We start from the raw sequence: 17,550 nt of genomic DNA on the forward strand, positions 1-17,550 counted from the left end.
GGATTTTGTAGACAACTTCTACCGTTTATCATTTTCTTAGTAATTCAATTCTTAGGTGATTAATTTATTTTATTTTATAACTACATGCAATGTTTACATATTAAATGAAAAATATTAACTTATATACATTAATTAAATTATATATTTGTATATAATTTAAATAGGTTTACATATATAAATTGGGTTTGTCTAGTGTGTGCCCATGGGCACATGCTAAGCACTGAAATCTATAAATTTGGAGAGTTCTGATTGGTGTGGTTGTTGTAAATGCAGGGGGGTCCACCATTATTAGAGAGGGTAAGCCAATCAAAACCCTTCAAATTCATGGATTTTAGTGCTTAGTGTGTGCCCATGGGCACACACTAGAAAAACTGATATAAATTAGATTTATGTCATTGTTTTTTGGTTTATAATGATTACATCTTATTAATTATGTACTTGTAATTTATCTCTTGATTTTCGATGTATTTAAATTATATTATAAATAAAAATATTTAGTTAATTTTTATATTTTATTATTTTATTTTATTTTAATTATAGGGCACCATTTTAAAATTTTGTACAGGGCACATGAAATCTCAGGCACGGCCCTGCTGGGTTTACTATATGGAATGACTGAAACTGGTCCCAGAATTCAACAGCCAGAGTCTCTAACCCATGTGTGCTCAAGTTCACTGTGCTGGGTCCTCAGAACACACAATGCACCCTAGTCTATGAGAGTTGATCATGTGTGATTAACAGAATTTTCTGCCTTCAGTACATTTATTGTAGTATAGTCTTATGCCCAATTTAATTACCTATCCATGATTTCATGGACAACGAAATTTCCTGGTTTGCTTTTTGGTTCTATGTCTAATTCAGTGACCCTGTGACATCCCCTGCTGTTTCCACAATCTTGCAGTCTATGGCCAAAAACTCCACAAAAAGTGTCAAAAAGGGAAAGAGTGCTGGTTCCAGTAAAGCAATTGTACTGTCAACAGCACCTGGCAGCCGCCTAGTTCAAGTATGAGAATGATGTTTTATATTTCAGCGTTTTACAACCTGTTCCTTTCTACACACTTGAATTGGACTCATTGAAGTTACAAGAATTCCAGGTGTTGGGTGTGGATTATAAAACAACATTTGAGCAAACAGTTAGTTGTATCTCGACCAATACTATCCATATTCTGTTGAAAATATAAAACTAAAATTATAACTAATAGAATAAGATAGCAATTGATATGTACAAGAGCGGAACTCTCTCAAGAACTACATTGTACTTCTTCTTGTTATATTCCTCCTTGTACCTCTAAAAAGAGATTACATGTCATATTTAAAACAAACGTACTTGACTCCTAATAGTATTCTACTACTATTCTAATAAATCGATAGACTCAATATCTCCTACAAACTCTCTAGAACTCCAACAAACATCCAACTACTTCAATCTTAAATTAATCCTCCAAATAAATAACTAAACAAATAATAATAATAACTAAATTTAAGATTATTCCAACAATCACCCCCATAATCTTAAATTTACTTAACATAATTTATGAAGCACTTCTCTTCATCTGTGATGCACTTCTCACCACCATCAATTTGTTGATGCACTTTTCATCAACACCAATTTATTGATGCACTTCTCATCAACACCCAATTTACTGGAGCACTTCTCTCCATCATCCTGAGCACCAAGACTTTAGCTTTTTTCTCTAATTTTAACTTCTACTGGCTAGTGCAAATAGAGTAGAAAGTAGCCCCATATGCATCCCATACTGCACATGATGATACCTCCCACTTGCCCATACCGCATCAAATCTTTTCTCGGCAGCCCTTTTGTTGTAACCACCTTCTCAGCTTGAATTGCTTCTTGAAAATCATATTATTATGCCACAAAGAACCTCGCTCTGATACCATGTTGAAAATATAAAACTAAAATTATAACTATAGAATAAGATAGCAATTGATATGTACAAGAGCGGAACTCTCTCAAGAACTACATTGTACTTCTTCTTGTTATATTCCTCCTTGTACCTCTAAAAAGAGATTACATGTCATATTTAAAACAAACGTACTTGACTCCTAATAGTATTCTACTACTATTCTAATAAATCTCCTAAAACATGATAGACTCAATATCTCCTACAAACTCTCTAGAACTCCAACAAACATCCAACTACTTCAATCTTAAATTAATCCTCCAAATAAATAACTAAACAAATAATAATAATAACTAAATTTAAGATTATTCCAACATATTCTGATCTGATTGTATCATTTGTAATAGGCAGGACTATATATATATATATATATATATATATATATATATATATATATATATATATATATATATATATATATATATATATATATATATATATATATATATATATATATATATATATATATATATATATATATATATATATATAGACACACACACACACATATATATATCACTACAAGAAATGCGGCTATTTTCGACGGAATTTTCGACTGGACACTATTTTCGACCGTTTTTGATCGAAAATAGAAAAAGGTCAAAAATAGAACCGTTTCTAACTTATCTTTCCCCCATTCTCTCTCCCTTTTTACTCCCTCAATCTCATGAATTGCATATGAAACCTTCGTAAACTTATCTTTCTCCCATTCTCTCTCCCTTTATAACTTTTTCTTGTTTCTATAATTGTGATATATTTGCACATTTTAATCAGTGTATCTGTGTTGAAATGTATTAAAAATATTCAATATGTATTTATTGTAGATGGCATCCGATCGTAGTTGGATTAGTCGTAGTCGATATAATGAGTCAAGAAATTTAACGAATGAAAAAAAAAATGGTATTGAGGAATTTCATTAAATTTGCTTGTGAGAATATTCAAGGTGGTATTATTAGGTGTCTGTGTGGAAATTGTAAGAATAAGAATTACAAGACTCTTGTTGCCGTTAAACTTGATTTGTATCGGTATGGTATATATGATGCAATGGTATACTTATTTTCGACCAAATACGGTCGAAAATAACCATTTTCGACCAGATTTCACAGGTCGAAAATGACCGCTTTTCTTGTAGTGTATAATTTTAATTTAATTGCGACAATTTATATTTACTTTTAGTAGTGAAAAATGAAATAATATTTTTTAGGATCCTCATGTGAACGCACTGTTCTCTAAGGTTTTGTTCACCACATGGATACTTGGATTTTGGTTTATAAAAATAAATTTTACTTCACACTCCCAAAATCACATTAGTGAAGCACTTGGATGGGTATTCTAAGTTTACCAGATTTTATTAATACACCCTCAAACATGGCTACATGGTGGATAGAGATGGCAACAGGTCGGATCGGTTCGGATATCTGTGATATCCAAACCCGAACCCGAAACTTTTCACCAAACCCGAACCCGATCCAAACCCGTTTGGATTTGAAAAACCAAACCCGAACCCGATCCAACGGATTTCGGATCGGGTTCGGGTTTTATCCAAACCCGAATTTTGACAAAAAAATTTAACTGATAATTGAACAACATTACCTGAATTGGAATCAAAAAAGCATCTAAATAATTAAGCAACATCAAGCATTAGACTCCAGGCTTACACAGTACTTCATAGTTCAAATACAAACAATAACATCAATATACAGCGGACGCGGAGACAGCAGAGCCTGGAGGTGGACAGCGGACTCGGAGACAAAGCAACGGAGGTGGACATCGGAGTTGCAGGTGGCGACTTGAACTAGGCGGCAGAGAGGCTGAGATGAAAATAAAATTAGGGTTTTTGATTTGTTCAGAGGCTGAGAGGGGAGATGAGAGGTGAGACTTGAGATATTGTCTATTGAGTCTACTGACCCTTGAATGACTGAAATGCACGTGGCTTAAGTTTTTGAATGAGTAAAGTATTTAGTAACTTAACATAATATATAATATTAAATCACCACTGAAAATTGAAAATATATGTATATTACAGATTATGGCCTCAGTAATTATAAATAATATAATATATATTTATATTTATATATAATATATACTATATTATTCGGATTTTTTTTCGGGTTTCGGGTTTGGATCGGATTCGGATCGGATTTGGATTTCGGGTCGGGTTTCGATACGGAATACCTAATATCCAAATCCAAATCCAAACTAATTCGGGTCTAAAAATCAAATCCAAATCCAAATCCAGATCCAAATTATCGGGTTCGGTAAAATTCATTCGGGTCGAAACAGTCGGGTATCCATTCGGATCGGTCTTTTCTGCCATCCCTAATGGTGGATACAGTATGGTTCACAAGTTGCTGCAAAAGGCAATCGATCCTCAGTTGCATCCAATCAAATAGTGAGCTGAGTACTAATACAATATGAACTGCAGAGATATATAGTTAAGTTCTATGGAGTACAAAAAATATTGGAGTATTGGAGTACAAGATTCATAAAATATAATCTAATCATTTGAATCTTAATTTTTTTGTTCTACAATATTTGTAAACATCCCACAACCTGCGGATTATGTTCTACAACATAAATATTGTCATCAAAAAATAGAATTGCTTTTTGTCTTTGGAGACCTAATGTTACACCATTAATTCATAATAAAATAAACTGCAGATGTGATAGACAGGTGGAATTATTTTTAAATTCTAAAAGCTGTCATTCGTATACGTATTGTACGGGACAGTAGTATACTTAAGATCAATTACAATCCCGTTTTTTTCTCACATCCAAATTACAGTTATGAGTCATTTACTGTCCTACAGTTTTTCTACTAAATCAAATCAAAACCCCTTTAAAGATTATAAGTGAGGCAATTGTCGAGGACGGGACTGCGGTAGTAAACATCGGGTGATTGGTTCCTCTTGGAGAGGAATGCTGCAGAACTGAAAATATGAGTTCATGTTCAATCTTACTCAACTAGACATGCATTTGTATTTACTTCAAGTTTGAAAGAGCTTTGCGGTTATTGATTGTAGATTATACTTTCGTGTTATAGTACTGTACAATGGGAAGATTGTAGATTTGGACTATATGATGGTTCTCAAATTGGGTTTCTAAAATGGGGCAGTTTGGCAGATATATATATAAAAAAAATTAAATTTAATGACGACAATCTTATTTTTACTTTTGGTAGTGAAAAATGTCATAATCTTTTTAGGATTTTCAGGTGACTATTCTATTTTTTAAGGTTTTGTTTAGCACATGCATACTTGGATTTTGGTTTACTACTAGAAAAACGGGTAAAATTGACCGCCATTTTCGGTCAATTTTAGTTAAAATTGACCGGGTTCGGTCAAATTTAATTAATTTTGACCGGAAACGGCGGTCAGTCTTAGCGTAGTGGATTTTAGTCATTTCCGGTCAAAAATAGTTAATTTTGACCGGATAAAAGTGACCGGTTATACATATATTATTTGGGTTAAATCTCAAAATACTCACAGAACTGAAGGGCTAGTATAAATTTACTCACTCAATTTATTGGCATCTCAAACTACCACTCTAATAACGAGTAATGATCACAAAGTGGTTAACTTATTTTGTTTACCTAACGAGAAAGATTAGGTGGAATCGACTTGGACGTTAGAGTGGAATGTAACTGTAGTGGTTAACTTATTTTGTTTACCTAACTACTAGTGACTAAGGACTTGGCTGTTGTGACTCAATGGCTTAGCCGATGCAACGGCTATATGGGTATTGTGTGTATATGTCTGAATATCTAGAACCGGCTTCGAATCCGAACAAAACTGAAATTGATAAATTAAATGGGTAGTTCCCCATTGTTTTAACTAAATTAAAAATTGATAAAAATATCTTTTATACGTTAAAAGATATTTTGAACACTATAAATAAAATGATTAATTTCACATAATCATTCCATCTAATTGTTTTAATTATTTCAGATTGTGTAATTCATTGTCTTTTCACATTTTCCCTAAATCCTGTATAAATCAAAACCCTCATTTTCATTCTTTACATCATTAGACTGTCTTTAATTATCTTCATACTTTGACCCAAATCAAATCAATAACCTATTTTTATTGAAATTACATACCGATTCAAATCTTCTACCGTCTTTCAATTACACAAATTCGATACAAATATAATCATCCACTTCAAATTAGGATGTTATATCATTGCTAATAATTTTCCCCGATATGCCCACTTGTTTATAAATTTACGCTTGATATATAGATTGATCTCTTCAGATTTATTTCCTAGCATATTATTTGTTCTGTTCAAGTGATAATACAAACACTTTGTTCATGGTTGAACGGTAAGTTGTATCCTTACAAAATCTACACATCGAATGCACAAATAAAAAATGTGATCAATTTACACAAGTTGCTGGGTATTACAAATATTTTGATTAGAATAAACCCAACCAAATATTTTGATTTTTCGACCTGAAATATTTTTTTGAATATAATTTCTATCTTTTATATAAATTGGAATTCAACCAATATTATGATTCGACTTTGATTATAAATAATTAGCTTATTATGTTTTGGATGCACCAAAAGTTCATGATAGCCAGTGAAATACTTGTTTAATGGAGTTTTAGTTTTCTTCAATCGTCAATTACATATGTGAAATATTTATTTAATGATATTCTTGAAATAATAAGTTGTATGAATCAGGTATATACAATGAATATTTGCATAAAACAATGAAGAAAGTGCTCCAAAAATAGATTGATTCTTGATATCTGCCTCTGATCCATTCTCCTTGTAGTGCTTATAGGTACATTTAAAACAACATTGACTATGCCATAACTGCTCATAGGCAATATTTGTTTGTCATATTGGCAAGTACATTATTGCAGTATATCTCTGAGTTTTATTTTTTACCATACTACGAAAATAGTACTGAATTTGACATTATTACATTGTTGTATTAGAGATAAATGCAACATCACTTGCAAGTATTATATTAAACACCACCTCAAATTTTTGCAAAAGAATCGATCGTTTTAACAATTACAAAAATTAGATGTATAATGAAAATATATACCTTTAAATTGAAATTTCATTCTCATACATTTCACTCTCAAAGCTCTCTCATCTCTCGAACTCTCGAATCTTCTCTTTTCTTGATGATCTTGAAGCTCACGTCTCGACTCTCATTTTTTAAATAGTCAACTTGCATGTTTTTTTTATTTTGATGGAATATTGAATTTTTGTTCGGGGTTTCCCTTTGTAGGTATAGTTGCCGTCTCTCTATCTCTGTCTTTAGGATTTTCTTACAAATTTTTATGCATGCTTTAACTTGTGATTAGGGTTTTTATATTTGGGATTAATTGGGGTTTTTTCCCTAGCATTTGGTAATTTGGGTTTTTTGTAATTGAACTTTATATATGGTTTTGTATATTATAATTTGTGGTTATTTGTAATTGAACTTTAGTTCGGGTTTTTTAAGCGAACTTTAATTGTGCTTTGATATACAGAAAAGACAAGGTTGAAGCTTATTACATATTACTGACGGAGTTGAAAGTAGGTTGGCTATAATGATTTATATATAGAAATGACTCAGTTGTCTCTTGATAATTTCATGTACTATAAGTTATTGTATACTCTTATAGATGAAGTCTGTCCCAGCTTGAAACCCTGGTAACTAAGGCATGCCTGAGCATGAAAGAATGCATCAAAGCTCTGAGGTGGGATAAAGAAATTTATGTCTTCTTTTTTCTTGCATTAATCCATAAAGTATTTATAATGAAGATCCTACTAACAAATGTCGAGTTTGACTGTGTAGAATTCACACCCGTTGATGAGGATCCCGCCAACAATCACAACTTTGACTCTGATTTTGAGGAGATACTTTAGATCTTTTGATCAGATGGCTACGAATACAGATATCTTTGGAATATTTACTTTCCCGTACTATTGAAATTTTTTTCCTATTGTGGTTTACGTGGAATGTGTGTTCTTCTCGTATAATTTCACATTAGACATTTACTTTAGAACTTAAGACAATTTTTAAAGTTTAATGTCTTCCATAAATTCTTGCATTTTCATCATAATTTGAATTCTTATTGAACCTATATAGACAAAGGTTTATAATAGTTGTAGTATAAGGGTATGGTGACACGGTAGAAGCTCGTGGTGTAAAGATGACGGAGGTGAAGAAGGTTATTGAAGCAAATCCTGTCTTCAATGACAGGTTTGTTTCCTAACTTGGGTTCATCAAGCTGATTGCCATCTTTGATCAACCAACGGTATGGATGTTAATTTGTTATTGATTGTGTTATAGTTGTTAGATATCTTGAATAAAAAGGTTTGCTGGTTATACAGTAAACTGGCAGCACCACTTGTGTGGCAACCATAGGCATTATCAAGACATTATAAAAACAGTGTACCCAACAATGAAAAAAGTGCTCCAATATATTGATCTTTGCCTCGTTCTCCAAGTAGGGCTATGGGTAATATTAAAATAACACTTTGCCTTGGATATATATTGCAGTTACATAACTCTAAATTATTATAATTTGCTTGATACAAAAAGATTTAGTTTGTCAAAATGTTCACAAATATTTAGAACAAAAAAATTTAAAATTTAGATGACTAAATTATAATTATCAAGTTTTGTACTTCAATAGTGCAATGTTTTTTAATTACTACATAGAACTTAACCCTTTATAATATTATTATTGTGCCATGGACCAATTAACACGGCCATCGGCCATCAACTTTGTGTTAGACCTATTATTGAGAAAGATAATAAAGATAACATTTGGGCTGGGTTTACTATCGAATGACTTGTCCCAGAATTCAACAGCTAGTCTCAAACCCATGTGGGCTCAATTTCACAGTGTTGGGTCCTCATAGCACAAAGTGCACCCTGGTCTTTTAGAGTTGATCATGTGTAATTTGCAGAATTCTGCGTCCCAGAATTCTGCATGCTTGAACTAGTGACGTGTTATTGTCTAGGTATGGGAATTAAAGATTTTGTTTTTAGGTCACTTAAATTTTTGACTTTTTGATCTCAGTCTTTTCATCAAAAAAATTCTAACGACGTTATAATGATAAAACTAAGATTCTTGATGTTCATACGAATCAAAACAATTTTGAAGGTATTAATAATATTGAAACTTAAAGTTCAAGTAGTCAAATTGAAATTTTGAATCACTAGCGACACTCATATGACATCAATTTTATCAATTTCCACAAACTAGGTTCAATTCAAAAATTCAAAAATTCAGTTTTCTAAATTCGATCAGGAATCATTAATTTACAGTCCAATTTAGAGTTTTTGGAATGAAACTTAATTTGTGAAAATTTTAGAAATGTAGGTGTTGCTAGTGATTCAAACTTTAATTTTATTACTTGAACTTTAATTTTGGGTATCACTTAAACCTTCAAAATTACTTTGATCCGTATAAACGTCAACAACCACTAGTTTTCTAATTACAACACCTATAGTATCGTTTTGACGAAAAGACTTAGATCAAAAAATGGAAAATTTCAGTGACCCAAAAAACCAAAAAAAAATTAGTTCAGAGACATAGATTATAAAACGTCAATAGTTCAGGGAGCTATAATTTAATTTTCCCATTATTTGTTTTTGAAGAAAAGGAGATAACTCAATAAATAATAGTCATACGGCATCTACAAGAATGATCGAGTCGAACAAACATAGAAAAAATTAATATGCATGTCTTCATACCCAAGATGAGACAAATAAACGATGTTGAAATTGACGATGGTACATGTATAGATCCTTGCTCTGTGTTCACCATCTTTTCCAAAAACTCCAATTGAGCTATCAACCACAGCAATTCCCGAAAGGCTTTATCGATGAATCCAAACCACTCTCACAAAAGAAGGAGAGAAAAATCACACTCTCACCAGGGAGAAATCAAACTATAATCAAAACAAACTAAAACAATTAGATCTGCACCATGACACTTAGGAGATAATCGATCCACCCACAAATCCAAAAAGGACTCTGGAAGCGAATAAGAACGAAAATCGAAAGTTTCAGTGATATAGATCTAAGAAAACAATCAAAAGTAAGAACAATCAAATAACTAGCAATCAAAAGGAAAGATTTGGGGCTTTCCACCGAAAACCGATGGAAGCCCCGTCGGAGATGAAAAGAGAGAGACGGCTAGAGAGAAGAGAGAAAAAGAAAACTAGGTTTTGGCCCAAAAAGTTTTTCCCATTATTAAAAGGATTAGTTCGTTCTCATTTTAGATCAATTTTCCGGTCTAGGTCAAAGTCGAAACCACACCGACCACGACTAGTTTTCAAGGTGTATATTCCTCGAAGGACATGGTCGACCTCGGTTTAAGTCATTAACACCATATCCAGGTCCAGGTCGAAATAAAATCAAACCGGAAAGAGTTTTTTGGTTTAACTTGACCTCTATTCAAGTCGAAAATAAAAATCCCAACAGACCTCAATCCAGGTTGAAGATTTCACTCAGGTCGAAGTCGAAACATTTCGACTTGGACGGAACTTTATACTTTTATTCGATCTGGATCGAGGTTGAAAGAGAGATCCAATTTTGCAACAATTATGAAAATTAAAAAAAAATCAACATGGACATTTTTAACCTCGCTTCTATTGAAATGACTCTAACTTACAAGATTGCATAGTTAAAAGGTCTTATTAGAGATTTATTATTTGATAGACATGCCAAAACCTTGTCAAATAATTATTCAAATTATCATATTACTGTATAGAAATATAGTTTTTATGTCTACTTTAAAATTTTCAATTGAGAAACGAACATGATGTGATTATATATAAACAAAACAAATTTATGACTTTTTTATATAATAACATTAATAATATGACAATCAATAATTTAAGAAGTTGATGTTTAAATATAATTAGAAATGATGAAATCTTATAAAATTATTTAAAGGCTAGTTCCATTATTTTAACTAAATTAAGATTGATAAGATATTTTTTTATACGTAAAATGATATTTCGACACTAATAAATAAAATGATTAATTTCACATAATGATTCCATCAAATTTTTTTATTTCAAATTGTGTAATTCATTGTCTTTTCACATCTTCCCTAAATTTTTTATAAATAAATCAAAACCCTCATTTTCATTCTTTACATCATTACCGCCGCTACCGCCCCCCTCTCAAACTGCCATCTCAATCTTCATACGAACCCAAATCGAATCAAATCAATATTTATCTATGATTATTGAAATCACATACAAATTCAGATCTTCTATCATCTTCCCGTTACACAAATTCGACACAGATATAATCATCCACTTCAAATTAGGATGTTATATTATTGCTAATAATTTCTCCCGGTATGTCCATTTGTTTATCAATTTACGCTTGATATATAGATTGATTTCTTCATATTGGTTTTCTACTATATTATTTGTTATGTTTAAGTGATTAATACTAACACTTTATTCATGTTGGATCGGTAAGTTGTATCCTTATAAAATCTACACACCGAATGCACAAATATAAAAGGTGATCAATTTATACAAGTTGGGGTGTTTATATTATAAATATTTTGATTAGATTAAACCCAACCAAATATTTTGATTTTCGACCTAAAATATCTTTTTCGAATATGTTTTCTATCTTTTTTATGAACTTGAGAATTCAACCAATGTTATGGTTCGACTTTGATTTTAAATAATTATTATTCTGATTTGGATGCACTGATGGTTCATGATAGCATGTGACATATTTGTTTAATTGAATCTGATTTTTCTTCAATCGTCCGATGCACATTTGAAATATTCATTTAACGATATTCTTGATTAAATAAGTTGGATAAATCTGATATATATAAAGGAATATTTGCAGAAAATAATGAAGAAAGTGCTCCAAGATAGATTGATATATCTCTGCCTCCATTGTCCTTGGAGTGCTTATAGGTACGTTTAAAACAACATTCTCTACATCATAGGTGCTCATGGGCAATATTTTGAGTTGGCTTTGGCACGAAAATTAGTGTAGTATATGTGTTAGTTTTATTTTTTACGATACTACAAAATAGTATTACACTATTGTATTAGAGATAAATGCAACTTCACTTCAAATTGTTGCAAAAGACGATCGTTTAACAATTACAAAAATTAGATGTATTATGAAAATATATATCTTTAAATCGAAATTTAATTCTCATCCATTTCACTCCCAAAACTATCACATCTCTCGAACTCTCGAAGCTTCTTTTTCTTTTAATGCTCTCTTATCTCTTGAAGCTCACGTCTCGACTCCCATTTTCAAAATAGTCAACTCACATGTTTTTTTATTTTGGAGGAATATTAAATTTCTATTTGGGGTTTTCCTGTGTAGGTATAGTTACAGTCTCTTTATCTCCGTCTTTATGGGTTTTTTCAATTTACATATTTTTATGCATGCTTTCAATTTGTAATTAGAGTTTTTATACTTAGGATTAATTGGGTTTTCTTTTAAATTGGGGTCAATCGGATGTTTTCTGTTTGATTTGTAATTGAGGTTCCCATATCGTAATTTGGGTTTTTTGTAATTGAACTTTAATTATGGTTTTGTATATTTTAATTTGGGTTTTTTTTAATTGAACTTTAGTTAGGGTTTTTTAGGTGAACTTTAATTGTGCTTTGATATATATGCAGCAAAGACTAGGCCGCCGAAGCTCATAATATACCGACTGAGTTGAAAGTAGTCGGGCTCCACAAAAATTATATATATATATATATATATATATATAGGCAATTGTTCTATGGAGAACCATCTTATATGGAGTCCCGTGGAGAACCATTTGATTCTACTTTAAAGTTTCATTAATAATTTTAAAATTAGACATACTTATGCATAAATTTTGATTCTAATGTAGAATACTAACCATACATAACATGTATAAACAATTTAACACATACAATCTAAGTAAAAAAATTGACTTTTAAATTTGGTTCTACTGTAGAATCACTCTGGATGAATATGGTTCTACTATAGAACCAGTTTGTATATTATGATTAATTTTCAATGTCTTTTTTGGAGAAAAAATGATGAAACTTTATTTTTTGATTCACTAATTATATATTTTACGAATAATGAGATTGATACAAAAAATTTATGTGTATATATAGGTGTTCTCTACTAGACTCTATATAAGGTGGTTCTCCATAGAGTGTGACTCATATATATATATATATATATATATATATATATATATATATATATATATATATATATATATATATATATATATATATAGAATTGACTCACCTGTCTCTTAATAATTTCATGTACTATATGTTATTGTATTCTCTTATTAGCATATGATGATTTTTTATTATTTGGTATTTTCCTTGTGTTTTTTTGTTATTTTAACATTGATGATTTTAACTTTGATCAACTAGAGATATGGCTGTCAATTTTTCATAGATTTTGTTATACTTGTTGGAGATCTGAAACATGGGTTTACTAGTGTACACAGTTTGAAGTGGCAGAACCACTTGTGCAGAAACCATAGGCCATATCCAGACTTAAATATTTTGTACTTGTGCTTTGATATACAGGAAAGACAAGGCAGAAGCTCTTCATATAATGGTGAATGTGTTGAAAATATTCTCTGATCAGCTTAGAAATGATTTATATAGAGAAATGACTCCCCTGATGTCTCTTGATAATTTCAGGTACTATATAATTATTTTCTTGGTACTCGCTTGGTGGTTTTTTGTTATTTAACATTGATGATTTTTTAATTTATTTTAATAAATATGTATTTTGTGTTTGTAGGGAGAATGAGCATGCAACTATCCAAGTACGGTGACATGGTAGAAGCTCGTGGTGTAATGATGACGGAGCTGAAGAAGGTTATTGAAGTCAATCCTGTCTTCAATGACAAGCTTGGTTTTCCTAGCTAGCGGTCATCAAGATTGACGGCTTTGATCAACCAGAGGTATGGATGTTACTTTGTTATAGATTGTGTTATACTTGTTGGAGGTCTTGAATAAAAAGGTTTGCTGGTTTATACAGTTTGAACTGGCAGCACCACTTGTGCGGCAACAATAGGCCTGATCCCGACAATAGAAAGACATTGTACACAGACCATACATGTGGATCGTCAAAGGGTTCTCTTGCAACTCTACCTGTCAATTTTCCAGCTTCTGGAAGTGCCAATCCCACCTCCTTCACGCGGCCCGGAGTTTATACTGTATGATTTTTAATCCTGATATTTTATGATAGTTCTGTTTGATAGATGAATACTAAAACCATTTTGTTTTTCATCAAACATATATATGCAGCCATTTCAAGTTCCTCCATCAGCTATTTTAAAGACATTGTACACAGATAATCATCCTCAGATGATGATTAGTCATCACAACAGCAGGTTTCATTCTTTTCTATATCTCTAGAAGAAATTTTAAGAGCCATAACTTAGCTGTAAATATACCAGCAAAACTTTGTAGTTCCCTACCATAGAAGTTGTGATGAGGCACAATTTTCAACTATGGCACTTGTATGTTCTCCCCTCCGGTTGTTTGCTTTTGTGGTTATTTCTGTTAACACTTTTGACTTGTTGTCGTCATGCAGAATAATAACCGAAAAAGAAAACAGCACTCGTCTTCTGGACCAGCTAATAGTACTGGTACGGGAAATACAGTGGGTCCTTCACCAAACTCCCCAGCATCAACTCATACACCTGGTGATGGGATTAATACTGCCAGTAGTCTGCAGCATGTAAGCAGTGGACAAAAAGGGTATATAAAATAGAATATTAGCACCAAACAATGAAGAAAGTACTCCGATATATTGATCTCGGCCTCAGTTCTCCTTAGAGTGCTATGGGTAAATTTGAAATAACAATTTACCTTCAATATATATTTGTAGCTACATATCTCTAAATTATTGTAATTGACTTGGTACAAAAACATTTAGTTTATTAGTAATTTAATTCAAGAGCATTTTGGGATCATTTATTTTTTTAATTATTATTTCTCATATTATTTTGTTTTAATTCACTATTTTGAAGTTTATGTTCTTCTCCATCATTTAGAAATGATCATTTAGTTCTTTCATATAATTGGGAGATGTTAATGTCATATGAACTTAACTCATATATATATATGTGTGTGTGTGTGTGTGTGTATTAAATTTTTATTATTATTGTACGATGGACCTATTAAAACTCCACTCGACCATCAGTTAGACCTATTCTTGAGGAAGATAATAAAGATAACATTTGGGCTGAGTTTACTATAGAATGACTGAAACTGGTCCCAGAATTCAACAGCTAGATCGAACCCATGTGTGCTCAAGTTCACAGTGCTCGGTCCTCAGAGCACACAATGCACCCTGGTTTCTTACACTTGCTTTACAGAATGTATTGAACTTTGTTTATATATATGAAATTTGTATCTTCTGGAGCTTCACATCAGAACTGAATTATATGTGTCAAGTTTTCTTACAAAAGAGAACGTATGAACTGCGATAATACTTTGCTGGCCTTCTGTAGACCAGTTGTATCTACATCATGGGTCAAGCTGAAGGAAAAGGCTGAAGATATTATTTTTAGTGGTGGAAAGTAATTACTTTACCAAATCATTTCGTATTTTCAAGTTGAACCCGAGTGACAATAGTTATAATGGAAAAAGAAATCACTACTACCATTACTACCGGAAAGAGATAAGCAGCCTCCCTGTAAAAGAATCCATAATATTGCTAGCGAATGAAGGTATGTCTATATGAGTTAATGAGCACAAAAAATACAAATCTAACTCCATATATTTCTATGATGAGGAAAGTTGGGGTCGGACTACGAGTTATGGTATCTATGACTTGGGAAGAAACAAAATCATTCACAAAACTGAAGATGCAGCTTGCTTCTACCCTTCTAAAATTTCAAATGTTTAATCAGTTAATTGTTGTGTAGTGATGACATTTATAGGAGTTCAATATTTTTCATTAATACATTTGGCTTTGTTGCAAGTAAGAAATCTGTTTGTTTTAGTTAAGAAAAAGAGAAGGGAAATTCTCAATTTTGACTTTTCCGGATGGTGTCCTTTTCATATTTGGCTTATGAGTCTATCCTTATATTTTATGTTTCACGTATTTCTGTTGCTCTTCTTCTATTTTGCTCGATCCTGTTAGATAAACGTTAAAATTTAACTTTTAAGTAAATAACTTCATTAGCATATAGGAATTTGTGGTGACAGTTCCTCCTGGGGTGGTCCGCAATGATGATTGGTCATGGGAAGAGATTTGCCACTATCTGTACATAGAAAGAGTTTTTGATATAGGAATTTGTCTTAGATTGCTGCTTGAATGCAGGGACATCCCGGTAGTGTGCGGATATTACCCTGCCATCATGAATTTCATAAAACTTGTGTAGACAAATGGCTGAAGGAGATCCACAGGTATACTAATTTAGAGAAAACTTTTAATTGTTTTTCCAAAACAAGTTCCTTCAATATGTTTATGTTCTCGTCGATAGAGCTCATTATAGCTCGATTTTTATAAAGATGATAATATACCTTGAAATTTGATTTGTAAAATGATTTCAGGATTTGTCCCCTCTGTCGTGGTAATATATTCTTAAATCTGGTTCATTGCTTACAGAAAGTTAAAGTAGCCAGCTTACAACATCACCCATATTGTTTTTCTACACAAGCATCAAAGTTTTAGAGCTGGCCGCTTCGGTACTCTGCAGCATAATAAGATCCCATGATGCTCAGCCAAGTAACAATTGTTTAAAAAGTTCTGGCATTTTCTGTCAATGAGGTCTTATATTACTTTAAGTTAGATATCAGCAGCAAACGAGAGCTTAATAGAAATGGTCTGAACTTGCCACTACTATCTCACTTGTACTTTCTAGAAGCTGCACATAGAGAGAGATGGATCGGAGTTCATATGAAAACATTACTCAGAAATGTCTTTTATGACTGCGCTGTCAACAGTTATTAGTTTTTAGCTGGTTCCCAAATTTATGTGATGCTTCAGTCCTTAACAGTGCCCATTTGATATTGCCTCAAAGTCGAATGATCACAGAGCAGAGCACCTTCTAAAACATTCGCTTTCCATGCGTTCTTTTCTTCTTTTCTTCTCGTGTTGTCCATTTGTGTATTATGTCTTTGCTGGTTATAAAGGGCCGTTTAGGCAAGCTTAAAAAAAAGTGATTTCTTACTTAAAGTAAAGAAGTGGATTACAAGTGAGAAGTAAATAAGTTAATAAAGCGTTTTGAAAAGAAGCAGAAGCGCTCTGAGAGAGAAGCTAGCATTCTCAGTTTCTTAAAAGTTCTTCGACTTATTTACACAAACAGGTCAAGAAAAGTAGAAGCCAGAAGTAGCTCCTGTTTCTTAAAAACAAATTTCCCCAAATATTGCAATGATCAGGAATGGTCATTCATGATATTCTATGATATTCCCATTCTTTTTCTTTGCCAGACTGATTAAATTGTAAAAAAAAAAAAAGATCAGGGGTGCATGCTTTGCAAATTGCAAGATATTAATTGCTATTATTGTATGCAATTATGCAAGTGAACAACAAAAGCATTCTGTTTGTTTTGCCAGAAATTCGAGTGCTACTAGAACAAAATAAAAGATTTTCCAACTTGTACAATATCAAATTCTGCTATCACTTGAAATATCAATACTACTAATGT

This window comes from Daucus carota, chromosome 9 (assembly GCF_001625215.2).
Source record: "Daucus carota subsp. sativus chromosome 9, DH1 v3.0, whole genome shotgun sequence".
Lineage (NCBI taxonomy): Eukaryota > Viridiplantae > Streptophyta > Magnoliopsida > Apiales > Apiaceae > Daucus > Daucus carota.